This window comes from Mauremys mutica, chromosome 7 (genome assembly GCF_020497125.1).
Source record: "Mauremys mutica isolate MM-2020 ecotype Southern chromosome 7, ASM2049712v1, whole genome shotgun sequence".
NCBI classification, from domain to species: domain Eukaryota; kingdom Metazoa; phylum Chordata; order Testudines; family Geoemydidae; genus Mauremys; species Mauremys mutica.
The window spans coordinates 69,128,025-69,142,119 of NC_059078.1; the positions used below are offsets into that span (position 1 = coordinate 69,128,025).

At 44.8% G+C, this 14,095-nt stretch overlaps 1 long non-coding RNA gene across 2 annotated transcripts in view; it reads left to right on the forward strand.

Moving 5' to 3' along the window:
• The window catches only part of LOC123375079, a 137,195-nt gene that overhangs the window by 75,656 nt on the left and 47,444 nt on the right, over nucleotides 1-14,095 (forward strand). For both annotated transcript variants that reach the window (XR_006581309.1, XR_006581308.1), the window contains exon 3: nucleotides 13,008-13,108. This is a non-coding gene — a long non-coding RNA (uncharacterized LOC123375079). The remainder of the gene's footprint in view (nucleotides 1-13,007; nucleotides 13,109-14,095) is intronic.

Sequence of the window (14,095 nt, forward strand, 5' to 3'; positions counted from 1 at the left end):
GTGCTTTGCTACAGAAAAGTGCCAGGGAGCCCATCTTCTCCAGGTGATGGCAGGGATTTGAGGTGGGAGGAAAGGACTTATCTCGCCAGCCCTGCATTAGATGGACAACCCACCTAGATGTCTCCTAAAGTTCCAGGAGACTTCACTGGGTGGAAAAAGAGTTTCAGGATATTTCTTTCTTGCACACCCCCTACCACTACCCAGCAGCAGCAAAAAGGGAAAACTAGAGCTTGTTGAGGATATGGGAATATCTGAGGTTCAGGTGAGTTCCTTTTGCTTAATAGCTAAAATGACCAAGCTCACCTAGGCTCGTTAGCTTTGGGTTTAGGCTTTACTGATTTTGTGGGTGTACACAACAACAGAACTCAGCACGATTCTCCTGGATGTTAAAATCACGTCAACCAAGCCTCTCAGGGGATGAATGCGTGGTTTTCACAAGTAACCATGACTCTCTATGGAAATATACCATCAGCTCATTAACTTCCTCCTGGAAAGCAGCCTGAGATGTGTAGAAGAATGGTTTAATATCTCTCCTATCAAATGAGAAGTTGCCACTTATAAAATAGCCCACCCAGAAATGCAGTCCCTGATTTGGGAATGAGCTCAAGCCTTTTTAACCATATTCATGTGTCCCAGAGTCTGGTGTTCTACTCACTGAGCCATATTGTCTCATTAGAAAACTCCTAGAGCATGCACGCCCTGGACTTTGCAGGAGGTATGGATGAGATCTCATCTCTTCAGTAAAATATTCAGAAGCAAATACCTTTGCTACTCTGTCCCCACGGATAAGAGCAGCCATATAGAAATGGCTTTGCTGGATGTTGCAAGAGTTTCTATTTGTGTTTTTTGGGTGAGTGAACAGCAAGTCGTTTTATACTTTAGCTCCCATCACGGGTCTTTAAAAAATGTGAAGTGACAGCATCAAACTGACTTACATTAATCTTTGTTACACGTTGGTACGCTGACTCCATTGCCAATCAGACTATGTTCTCCATCTGAATTAGTTTATTACTAAAAGATGTGTCAGGCTGGGGTGAGGAGAACCCAACAAATTCCCCCTCCCCATCTCCCTGCTGGTGGTAGGATTCTGTCTGGGTGAGGTGAGAGGAACCAAACAAATCCACCTTCCCCCACCCCACTCCCATCTCCCTGCTGGTGGTAGGAATCTGTTTGCTTTTTGTAGGTGATTTCAGATAATAACTTGCAGAGCTGCTGTTTGAATGTATCCTGCAGCTGAAATACACAATCAGGTGGAAATTTGTTGTCTCTGCTGCTAATCAACTGGCATTTGTAACATGCAAATTAAACCGAAACAGAAAATCAAATGGTAGTTTTTAAAAGTATAAACATGATTTATTTCTTTTAAGGTGCATGGAGAAAACTCTCTTCCTTAATAAAATGCTGCATTTATTATGAGGATTAATAAATATTATTAATTATTTGTAGTGCAGTGGTGCCTGGGAGATCTCATCATGGATCACAGCCCAGCTGAGCAAGGCACTGTGTGTGCACGTACATACATACACACACACACACACACACACTCTGAAAAGGCAGTCCCGTCTCCAAAATTCTGTGTGCCTATACTATATTTTCTCCAGTTTAAAAGACAGTTTGACCAGCGGATGTACTTAAAGCACATGATAGAGGTGCCTTTCTTTCTGAAAATCACCATGCTAGAGACATACCCCCCAAGGCATATCTTAGGCCCCGATCCTGCAATGATCTCCATGCAGAAGCCCGCTTCTCCCTCTCCCCTCCCCCGCCCCCCTCCCCGTGTCCTATTGAAATAAGGGAAAGGCACGCAGCTTTGATTTCTCTGATATTTTACAGAAAGCCAAAGAGCCTATACTGGTGTGAATGGTCACAGCTCCACTAACTTTGGCAGAGCTGTGTGCTGCAGCTGTCATTTGTGTCTGAGGGTGGGTGCAGCTGTAGAAAGCAATGGCCATCTTCCACTTTGGCTGTCAGGCCTCTGAAGTGCAGGGGCACTTTAGACAGTGGGAGCATGTCATTTACAGCAAGTTCTGGCTGCTGCTGTTCAGTGATTACATCAAATAATTGAATTATTACATATAAATTCTTGTTGCTTTAATGCAAAGAACAACACGAGTGGTGCTGATTTTCACCTGCTAAGGACTGTCCCAGGGTATTCTGGAAGCATCATGTTTCTTTCATATGCCAGGCCACTGCAAACTGTATTTAGGAGGACTGTGGTGTGGATGTTACATGGTCCAATTTCTTTATATATTTGAGTGCATCTTTTCACGTTGTCATTTTCTATACAAAAAGGGATGCTCAAATTGACATCATTACCGAGCAAGTCATTCCCAAGAGACCTAAGATATACATCTAAAATGCTTGGTTTTCATTTATTTTTACATTATACAGTTATTAAACACAAAAAAACTTCTCCCTCTCAAAAACAAAAGGCAGATCCTTAGCTGCTGTAAGTCAGCATAGCTCCATTGAAGTCAAACAGTGCTACAACCAGTTTATTTCAGCTGAGAATCTGGCCCAGAGCTGTAGAATGGTTTGTGAATCATTTAGATCTTGCAGAACAATTGTAACAGTTTAGCATCACTTCAGACTTTTCACAGTTGTTGTCTTGATTGTATCCCAAAGAGAAGCTAGAGAAGTAGTAAACCTACACAGCTCTAGGGGCTTGGCTACACTTGAGAGTTGCAGCGCTGGTGGAGGCTTTCCAGTGCTGCAATTTAGTAACTGTCCACACTTGCAAGGCACATCCAGCGCTGCAACTCCCTGGCTGCAGCGCTGGCTGTACACCTGGTCTGCTTGGGGGTATAACGAGTGCAGCGCTGGTGATGCAGCGCTGCTCGTCAAGTGTGGCCACACATCAGCGCTGTTATTGGCCTCCAGGGTATTAGGAGATATCCCAGAATACCTTTTCAGCCACTCTGCTCATCAGTTCACACTCTACTGCCCTGGCCTCAGGTGACCCGCCCTTTAAATGCCCCGGGAATTTTAAAAATCCCCTTCCTGTTTGCTCAGCCAGGTGTGGAGTGCAATCAGTAAATCTTTCCAGGTGACCATGCCTCCACGCACCAAACAAGCCCAGCATGGAGCAATGGCGAGTTGCTGGACCTCATCAGTGTTTGGGGGGAGGAAGCTGTGCAGTCCCAGCTGCGCTCCAGCCACAGGAATTACGATACCTTTGGCCAGGTATCAAAGGCCATGCTGGAAAGGGGCCATGACTGGGACGCGCTGCAGTGCTGGGTTAAAGTAAGGGAGCTGCGGAGTGCCTATTGCAAAGCCCGTGAGGGAAACCGCCGCTCCGGCGCTGCCCCCACGACCTGCCGTTTTTACAGGGAGCTGGACGCGATACTTGGGGGTGACCCCACTGCCAATCCGACGACCACGATGGACACTTCTGAGCGGGGTGGGGGACGGGGGGGAGGAAACCGAGAGTGAGGGTACTGGGGTGGGGGGAGACACCCCGGAGTCCCAGGAGGCATGCAGCCAGGAGCTCTTCTCAAGCCAGGAGGAAGGTAGCCAGTCGCAGCAGCCGGTACTTGGTGAAGGACAAGCAGAGGAGCGGGTTACCGGTAAGCGGCTTTTATTTTCAGGATGGAAATGTTTCGGGAGAGGAGAGGGGGTTAAGGCTGCATGCATGCATGCCTAGATGTGGAATAGCCCATTGATGTGGTATATCACGTCGCGGTAATCACCCTCAGTAATCTCCTCAAAAGTTTCAGCCAGAGCGTGGGCAATGCGCCTGCGCAAGTTTATAGGGAGAGCCATTGTGGTCCTTGTCCCAGTCAGGCTAACGCGTCCGCGCCACTGTGCCGCGAGGGGTGGGGGGACCATTGCTGCACACAGGCCAGCTGCATAGGGGCCAGGGCGGAATCCACATTGCTGTAGAAGACCTGCCCGCTCTTCCCTGGTGACCCACAGCAGCGAGATATCTTCCAGGATTAACTCCTGTGGAAAATGTTGGGAGACTGTTCAGTGCAGATGCCCCCTGTAGCTGTTTGCTGTCCCCAACGCACAGAAACCCCTGCACAACCCTGAAGCAATCAGTCCCCCTTACTCACCATTTCGTGGCTCCTGTTGGGTTACGTGTGCTCTGTTTGGTATGGGAAAAGTATGCTAAAGTGAAGCATTAAAGTGAAGTGGGAATTACTGTCTGGATGAGATTATGAACAATGCTACCCCTGTTAACTGTTGCCATTTTTGCCTTTCCAAAAGCGACCTTCACTGCTGGACTGCCCGTCTCCTCGACTGCACAGAGACTACAAAACCTCAGGAAGAAGCCGCGAAAAACCAAGGAAGACATGCTGAAAACAGTTATGGATCACTCTGCCAGAGAGAGTAAAAACCTGCAGGACTGGAGAGAAAGGGAAAGCAGGATCCGCCAGAGAAATGCAGCGGCCAGGAGGAAAAGCACAAAGCAGCTGATAAGCATCCTGGTGTGCCAAACGGACTCTATCCAGTCACTCGTAGCTATGCAGGCAGAGCAAAACCGTGCAGCCCCCCCCCGGCCCAAAGCTTTTTCCCTTGTGCCCCAATGTCAGCTCCAAACCCCCTTCCCCAGCATCCAGGTTCTTACCTCCACCAGCTGTCTCCAACACCTGTACGTTCACCAACCAGCCCTGAGAACTACGACCCTTACCCACTGCACTCAACCCCCATCACCATGCAGTATATGCACCCTGAAGTGCAGCAGTCATTGCACAGCACTCCAGACAGGACATATTAAAACCTGTGACTGTACAGTTCACCAACCCACCACCCTGCCCTTTTAGGTTCCCAAAATGTTGTGTGTCTGTCAAGGAAGTTATTTTCTTTTCAATAAAAGAATTATTGGCTTTGAAAACAGTCTTTATTATTGCAGAAAGTGAAAGATACCGTAGCCCAGTAAAGAAACAGAATCCTACTAACATTGTAACCACCACTTCACTCCCGTGCAAGGCAGCAAACATTACTGTTGGCTTTCAGCCTCAAATTCCTCCCTCAAGGCATCCCTAATCCTTGTAGCCCTGTGCTGGGCCTCTCTAGTAGCCTTGCTCTCTGGCTGTGCAAATTCAGCCTCCAGGACTTGAACCTCGGTGGTCCATGCCTGACTGAATGTTTCACCCTTCCCTTCACAAATATTATGGAGGGTACAGCACGCGGATATAACCACGGGGATGCTGCTTTCCCCCAAGTCTAGCTTCCCATACAGAGATCTCCAGCGCCCTTTTAAACGGCCAAAAGCACACTCCACAGTCATTTGGCACCGGCTCAGCCTGTAGTAGAACCAGTCCTTGCTCCTGTCAAGCTTCCCTGTATAGGGGTTCATGAGCCAAGGCAGTAACGGGTAAGCTGGGTCTCCAAGGATCACAGTGGGCATTTCGACGTCCCCTACTGTGATCTTCCTGTCTGGGAAAAAAGTTCCTGCCTGCATCTTCCTGAACAGGCCACTGTTCCAAAAGATGCGTGCATCATGCACCTTTCCAGGCCAGCCTGTTTTAATGTCAATGAAACGCCCACGGTGATCCACAAGCGCCTGGAGAACCATAGAGAAATACCCCTTCCAATTAACGTACTCGGATGCTAGGTGTGGGGGTGCCAGAATAGGAATATGCGTCCCATCTATCGCCCCTCCACAGTTAGGGAAACCCATTTGTGCAAAGCCATCCACAATGTCCTGCACGTTCCCCAGAGTCACGGTTCTTCTTAGCAGGATGCGATTAATGGCCCTGCAAACTTGCATCAAAACGATTCCAACGGTCGACTTTCCCACTCCAAACTGGTTCCCGACCGACCGGTAGCTGTCTGGAGTTGCCAGCATCCAGATTGCAATAGCCACCCGCTTTGCCACCATCAGGGCAGCTCTCAATCTCGTGTCCTTGCGCCGCAGGGTGGGGGCGAGCTCAGCACACAGTCCCATGAAAGTGGCTTTTCTCATCCGAAAGTTCTGCAGCCACTGCTCGTCATCCCAGACTTCCATAACGATGTGATTCCACCACTCAGTGCTTGTTTCCCAAGCCCAAAAGCGGCCTTCCACGGTGCTGAGCATTTCCGTGAATTCCACAAGCAATTTAGTGTCACACGCGTCAGGTGACTTGATATCATCGTCGGACTCCTCACTGTCACTTTGGAGCTGAAAGAATAGCTCAACTGCCAAACGTGATGTGCTGGCGACACTCATCAGCAAAGTCCTCAGCAGCTCGGGCTCCATTTCCCACAGAAATCGCGCTTCACAGAGAGAGAGTAAAACACAGCAAGATACTCACAATGGCGCCAAACGTGGCCGGAAAAACTGCGACTGCTGGGATGTGAAGCGATGCACCACGGGGCGTTGGGACAGGAAGCGGAATGACCCGCACCCTTCCGTCCCCTTCCCACAACCCACGGCGCCAAAATGGGACGAGGTGCTCTGTGGGCTAGCTGCCCACAATGCACCTCTCCCAACAGCGCTGCAAATGCTGCAAATGTGGCCACACTGCAGTGCTGTTAGCTGTCAGTGTGGCCACACACCAGCGCTGTCCCTACACAGCTGTACGGACACAGCTGTAACTCCCAGCGCTGCACATCTGCAAGTGTAGCCAAGCCCCGATTCCAGAAGCCAGTCAGGTGCCCTGGTTAGCTGAGGATCAATCAGGTCACTCAAATAAGGATACAATTTATATTTAATAAAATGACTGCATGTTTATCTACCAGCTGCTGATCACAAATATAAATACTAAAGGTGAATGACTATGTGATTCTTACATTATGACTCAGGTCATGCCTCATTAGATCCATACAGGCGGGGGACTGCACAAGCTTAGGGGAGGAGAGTAGATAATAATGGACAGTCTAAATCATTTAGGGTGAAATCCTGGCTCCATTGAAGACAATGGGACCACTGTCATTGACTTCATTAGGTCCAGGATTTCATCCTTAGTGTCTGAGCCTGATCTCACTTGCACCAGTTTCACTCCAATGACTTCAGTGTAGTCGCACCTGATTTATATTGCTATGAGTTCAGAATCAGGCCCTTGCAATTCTCTCCCTAGGAAGGTACCAGCAGACTCCATATTAGTGGAAGGGCAGCTCAGTGGCAGCTGCCGTCAAACACTTTTCCTTGCTGGCATGTTAAGTTCAAATCCCCGCACTATCAAATTAGTCTCTTCTGAGGCAGACATCCAGAGTACCACGGGCTGTACTGGTTGTAGGGTATTTCTGCTGAGACTTCAAAATTTGAGTCTCTCTCTCTGTATCTTAAAGGTGCTGTATCATTTTGGATAAGAATTTGACCCCGTGTCCTTAGCTAAAATTTCTCCACCTACCATTTTTGTGCGACAATTTGTTGCTTTCCTCCACTCCTGACGGATCTACATAGGGATAGTTGATAAAGAGCCAGGGGACTCTGTGAGGTAAAAGCCACTTGTATACAGCACACACAGAATATTAGGACTGGGATTTCAAATGTTACTTGTCTTCAGCAGTGATATCAGCACTAAAAATACCACCTTCTGGGAATGATGGGGCCATGAGATTGCTTGGAGTACCACTAGGCACTCCTTTCCAGCAGGTAGCTGTGATTTCTGCCATGTATTGGAAATTTTGATGCAGGCTCACATCTATTGAGAATAAAAGTGAAAACCAGTGACCTGGTAAAACATATAAGCTACTTTTTATGACTTGAGTTGACTCAAGTCATAGTATTAGTCAGTGGGAGCACATTCTAGTTGCAATAAAAACTGGTCTGTTTAAAGAAGGACTCGGTCTGTGCATGGAGGAAATTTGCTGGGCTTTCTCTTTTTACATGCTGATGGGGAGGTGGTAGGGGGGAACAGGAAGGTCTGCATCAAAGAGGAAACTTTGAAGAGAAAAGAAAAATGGAAGAAAGAAAAAGGAAGGGAGATTTAAAGACTAGATACAGGATTCAGAAGGAAATAGAGGGACAAGGAGAGGAAATGAAAGTGATGCAAATTGTGAAGGGAAAAAAATGACAGAATAAGATTAAGAAAAACATCAGAGCAAGCAAGAGAGAAAGTATAAGTAACGGTGCTGGAATTAGGCAAATGCTGAGCTGTGGTAGTTCAAGAAAGAGCCCTGCTCTCTCTCCTAATGGGGGAGGGGGTCAGACCAATTTAAAGTTGTCCCTGTCTAATTCTGGTGGTTAAATCCAAACACTGATGAGAGAAATGCACAAAAAGGAGTGCAGAATGAAGCTTTGTGGAAAGAGCTCTTCAATGTGGCAGCACTTCTGCATGGAAAAATTATTTAAATGTCCCGTATATAGGGGGAACGATGCCATAATTTTGGAAATTGCTATTACTCCAGAAAATTGTAATTGCTCAGGGTGCTCTAGGATTTTGAGACTGAGCTTAGATAGAATTCTTCAAACTTTAAACTGCATACAGGTCTGAAGAGACTCTTCAAAGCAAGTCATTTGGATATTAACAGACAGTATTAACCATTTACTTGTAAATTCCCAGAAAATTCCTTCTTCATTCAAGGAGTGAGCATAACTTTGGTGAGGATACATGGTATTCTTCATATATAACAAAGCAGGTGATTCCCTGCTTAAAGGCAAAACTCAGTTTAACCTAAGCTGGAGAACTGCAACTGACACTTCCATAATGGGGTAATTACTTACAGATGTGCTCCTGTAACAATAATGCACAAAAGGAGAATACTTCTAGGAACAGATTGCTAGCTGATAGTTTGCACCAGCTGAGGATCCGCAATCCCTTCCTCCTCCCCATTATCTATCATGAAATTATTCCAGGAAACAGATGAGACACATAGATGCCCTGTCCTTGTGCCAAGGTGGAATCTCCCATTGATGTAAAATGAGACTTGTAAATGGTCATGGAGAGCAATATATGGTTCTACATGTACTGAAAGAAACATTTTAAATAACTCATTTTTACATGAGTTCCAGGGTTAGCAGAAAAATAATTATTTATAATACTAAACATACATAGCAGCTTTTTAGTAAAGGATTGGAGAGGCCCTCCAGTATTGCCTACATTTACAGAGCCTCATTCTTGATTTCATTGACACCAGTGTAAATCAAGAGTAAAAGCACTGTGTTATGCGTGTGTAAATGAAAAGAGATAAGCGTGTGATTTGCACAATAGGGATGTGCTTAAGCGCTCTGCTGAGTGGTGGCCTCTAATCTGTTTGCCTAAGTGCCATTAAAATGAATGGGTCTTAAGTACAGGCTTAAGTGTTTTGCTGAATCAGGGCCTTAATTTCTACAAATGGGAAAAACATACATGCAGATATCTGGTTTCAGAACTGGAAATATAGTTTAGTCCAGTACTTAGAGAGTGAATGATTTCATCATGTATGAATCTGGTCAAAGCTGCAGACCATGTAAATTAGGGTGTTCCTATTGGTTTAAAAAGTGTGGGCCCCACAAAGGTGAAAATTGTTAACTGCTTCTGATCTCTTCCCTGGACAATTCATTAGAATTGTCCTGAGAGCAGCTTCTGAGCAGAAAGAGCGACTGAGTTTCTGTAGCTGGTTAGTTGTCTGTTTTGATCTTGCACTCTCTGGAATCTTTCTATCTGTAATAAAAGTTAACTATTTTGTTAGTACCTTTGGATAACATGCAAAACAATGAGGAGTCCTTGTGGCACCTTAGAGACTAACAAATTTATTTGGGCATAAGCTTTCATGGGCTAGAGCCCACTTCATCAGATACATGGTGATCAGTGCCTCGTAATGTACTTCAGACAGATTAAAGGAATTCCAAATGCGTGCTTTGTGAATTTTTAACACAGAGCTTTTGTATTGTCCAGTGATTAAAGCAAATCCATGGAAAGACAAAACTGTTTCTTTCCACAGTTATCACTTACTGAGTATTTTTCCATATATTCAGAGTCTGATAATATCATAAACTTAATCACTTTGTCATTTACAATTGCAAGATATGTTACTTTAATAATTGGAGATATACCTATCTCCTAGAACTGGAAGGGACCTTGAAAGGTCATTGCATCCAGCCCCCTGCCTTCACTAGCAGAACCAAGTGCTGATTTTTGCCCCAGCTCCCTAAGTGGCCCCCTCAAGGATTGAACTCACAACTCTGGATTTAGCAAGCCAATGTGCAAACCACTGAGCTATCCCTCCCCCCCCCCCAACATCTTTTTAATTACACTTTTATTTCACCCCCTCTGCAAACTTTAGATGCTGTCCTTTAAGATATCTTAAATAGATATCCGAGCTGGATGAGCAAGCGTCTCAGAGGGGTGATTAAGAAAAAACAGAAAGCGTACAAGGAGTGGAAGATGGGAGAGATCAGCAAAGAAACCTACCTTATTGAGGTCAGAGGGTGTAGGGATGCAGTGAGAAAGGCCAAAAGCCGGGTAGAGATGGACCTTGTGAAGGGAATTAAAACCAATAGTAAAAGGTTTTTTAGCCATATAAATAGGAAGAAAACCAAGAAAGAAGAAGTGGGACCGCTTAAAACTGTAAACGGAGTGGAGATTAAGGATAAGCTAGGCATGGCACAATATCTAAACGAATATTTTGCCTCAGTCTTTAATGAGGCTGATGAAGGGCTTAGGAATAGTGGCAGAGTGATTGATGGGAATGAAGGTGCAGGGTTGGAAATTACAGTATCCGAGGTAGAAGCCAAACTTGAACATCTTAACGGTAGTAAATCCGGCGGCCCGGATAATCTTGATCCTAGAATATTAAAGGAATTGGCAAGTGAAATTGCAAGCCCGTTAGCGATAATTTTTAACGAATCTCTAAACTTGGGGGTTGTACCGTTTGACTGGAGATTAGCTAATATAGTTCCTATTTTCAAGAAGGGGAAAAAAAGTGACCCGGGTAACTACAGGCCTGTTAGTTTAACATCTGTAGTATGTAAAGTCATGGAAAAAATATTAAAGGAGAGAGTAGTTACGGACCTTGAGGTCAATGGCAATTGGGACAAATTACAACATGGTTTTACGAAAGGTAGATCGTGCCAAACCAACCTGATCTCCTTCTTTGAGAAAGTAACAGATTTTTTTAGACAAGGGAAATGCGGTGGATCTAATATATCTTGATTTCAGTAAGGCGTTTGATACGGTACCGCATGAAGAATTACTGGTTAAATTGGAAAAGATGGGGATCGAAATGAAAATCCAGAGGTGGATAAGGAACTGGTTAAAGGGGAGACTGCAGCGGTCGTATTGAAGGGTGATCTGTCGGGTTGGAGGGAGGTTACCAGTGGAGTTCCTCAAGGTTCAGTTTTGGGTCTGATCTTATTCAATCTATTTATCACTGACCTCGGAACCAAAAGTAGGAGTGGGCTGATAAAGTTTGCGGATGACACGAAGTTGGGAGGTATTGCCAATTCGGAGAAGGATCGGGATATCCTCCAGGGAGATTTGGATGACCTTGTAAACTGGAGTATTAGTAATAGGATGAAATTCAATAGTGCGAAGTGTAAGGTTATGCATTTAGGGATGACTAACAGGAATTTTAGTTATAAGCTGGGGACGCACCAGTTGGAAGTAACGGAAGAGGAGAAGGACCTCGGAGTCCTGGTTGATCACAGGATGACTATGAATCGTCAATATGATGTGGCCGTTAAAAAAGCTAATGCGGTCTTGGGATGCATTAGGCGAGGTATTTCTAGTAGAGATAAGGAGTGCTAGTCCCGTTATACAAGGCGTTGGTGAGACCTCATTTGGAGTACTGTGTGCAGTTTTGGTCTCCCATGTTTAAGAAGGATGAATTCAAACTGGAACGGGTACAAAGAAGGGCCACTAGAATGATCCGAGGAATGGAAAGCCTGTCGTATGAAAGGAGACTTGAGGAGCTCGGTTTGTTTTCCTTAATCAAAAGAAGGTTGAGAGGAGATATGATTGCTCTCTTTAAATATATCAGAGGGATAAATACCAGGGAGGGAGAGGAATTATTTCAGCTCAGTACTAATGTGGACACGAGAACAAATGGATATAAATTGGCAGTCGGGAAGTTTAGGCTTGAAATTAGACGAAGGTTTCTAACCATCAGGGGAGTGAAATTCTGGAACAGCCTACCGAGGGAAACAGTGAGGGTGAAGGACCTCTCTGGCTTTAAGATAAGCTTGATAAGTTTATGGAGGGAATGGTTTGATAGGATAACGTGATTTAGTCAATAGGTCAATAACGTGCGACCACTGGTAATTAGTACCGAGGGCCAATGTTGGGATATTGAAAGTCTTTTTCCTGAGTGTCTGGCTGGAGAGTCTTGCCCGCATGCTCGGGGTTCAGCTGATCACCATATTTGGGGTCAGGAAGGAATTTTCCTCCAGGGTGGATTGGCAGTGGCCCTGGAGGTTTTTCGCCTTCCTCCGCAGCATGGGGCAGGGGTCGCTTGCTGGAGGATTATCTGCTACTTGAAGTCTTTAAATCAGGATTTGGGGACTTCAACAGCTGAGTCAAGGGAGATAATTATTTCAGGAGTGGGTGGGTCAGCTTTTGTGGCCTGCATCTTGCAGGAGGTCAGACTAGATGATCATAATGGTCCCTTCTGATCTTAAGTTCTATGATTCTATGATTCTATGATTCATGCAATCAGGGAACAGAACTAATACCATGTGACTTATGTTTCCAGTCAAAACTAACACATACAAAATGGGAACTATCAACTATTCACAACAAACATTTCATGATCAGTATACAGATGAAGAGTTTCAATCGTTCACTGAACATTATGGAATAATGACCACTTTGAGAAAATCATAGACCATTCACAGACAACTTGTGAATAGAAAAATAGGCAAAATGTTTTGAATAAATGATTCTCTCTGAATTATTCACTCTGATTGTATCTTGATGGTCAGTACCTCAGTAGTAGCCTATCAATGGAAACCAAGTGCTACAGGCAGTAGTTAAGGCATTTCAGTAGGTGACACTCTTCTTTCAGAATCAATATCAAGACCGTGCACTGGGGGTGATGCAGTTTAGTCCTGCTCACTTGTTTACTGAACACGCCATGAAACTTTGCATGTATTTTTCTTTTGGCACGCTCTAGCTGTAGTTTAAATTCTTTGTACCTGCATTTCTCTTGTCATTTCATAGTTTAACAAAGTGAAGATTTGGAGGTGACTGAAGCACAGGCTACAAGTACCTACATGATGAACAACTATTTGATAGTGGACTCTTCAATCAAGCAGAGAAAGGTATAACACAAGCCAATGGTTGGAAGTTGAAGCTAGACAATTTCAGGCTGGAAATAAGGTGTAAATTTTTGACGGTGAGGGTAACTAGCCACTGGAGCAATTTACCAAAGGTGGTGATAGATTTTGTATCATGAACAATTTTTAAATCCAAGATTGGATTTTTTCTAAAAGATATGCTCTAGGAATTATTTTGTTTTATGGCCTGTGTCATATGGGAGCTCCGACTAGGTGATCACAATGGTCCCTTCTGGCCTTGGAATCTATGAATCTGTAAGTTATACTTTACATCTCATTCCCAAACCCCACTATATAATATTAAATGCAGAACTCATGTCTGCCTTAACTATGGAATCGTGAACTGCACCTCCACCATCATTGTTACAGTCACCCCAATACAGTTGGTAAAACACTTGGGGATGACATTTGTTCTTTGAATAAATACAAGCTATTGTTAATAGTTATCTGTATACCATGTACCTATGAATTTTATAAAGTCTGTGATGGGAGCAGAATAGCCCCACACCAGTAAAGAAGGGGTTAAGGAGAGCCTAATGGCCCAGCTAGTCCTGCCCCCTACTATAACTGTAGCCAATGCCTGGAGGGGGAGTAAAAAGAGCCTGACTCAGTTGAGTGCTGGATGGCCAGGAAGGAGGATGGAGCTCTGCCTGAAGGGATCATCACTTGCAGATGATGTGGAAAAATCGATCCACATGTTGTGTTTTCAGTCAGATCAGCCTGAGGCCCTTTACTGATTACAAGTGCACAGGGGGTGACAGCTATTGGAGCTGCCCCTCTCCCCCTCTTCCCTCCTGAGTCCAGGAACACACAAGCTTTTTAAAGTTTAAAACCACAGACAAATTACACATACTTCTGTATTAATTACCTTATTTGGAATACATTGCAAAATTAATACAGGTCAAAAGCAGAAAGAACACTCATCCTTCTTATCTGGCTTTTCCTGTTATTGTTATTCACAGTCTGATTCAT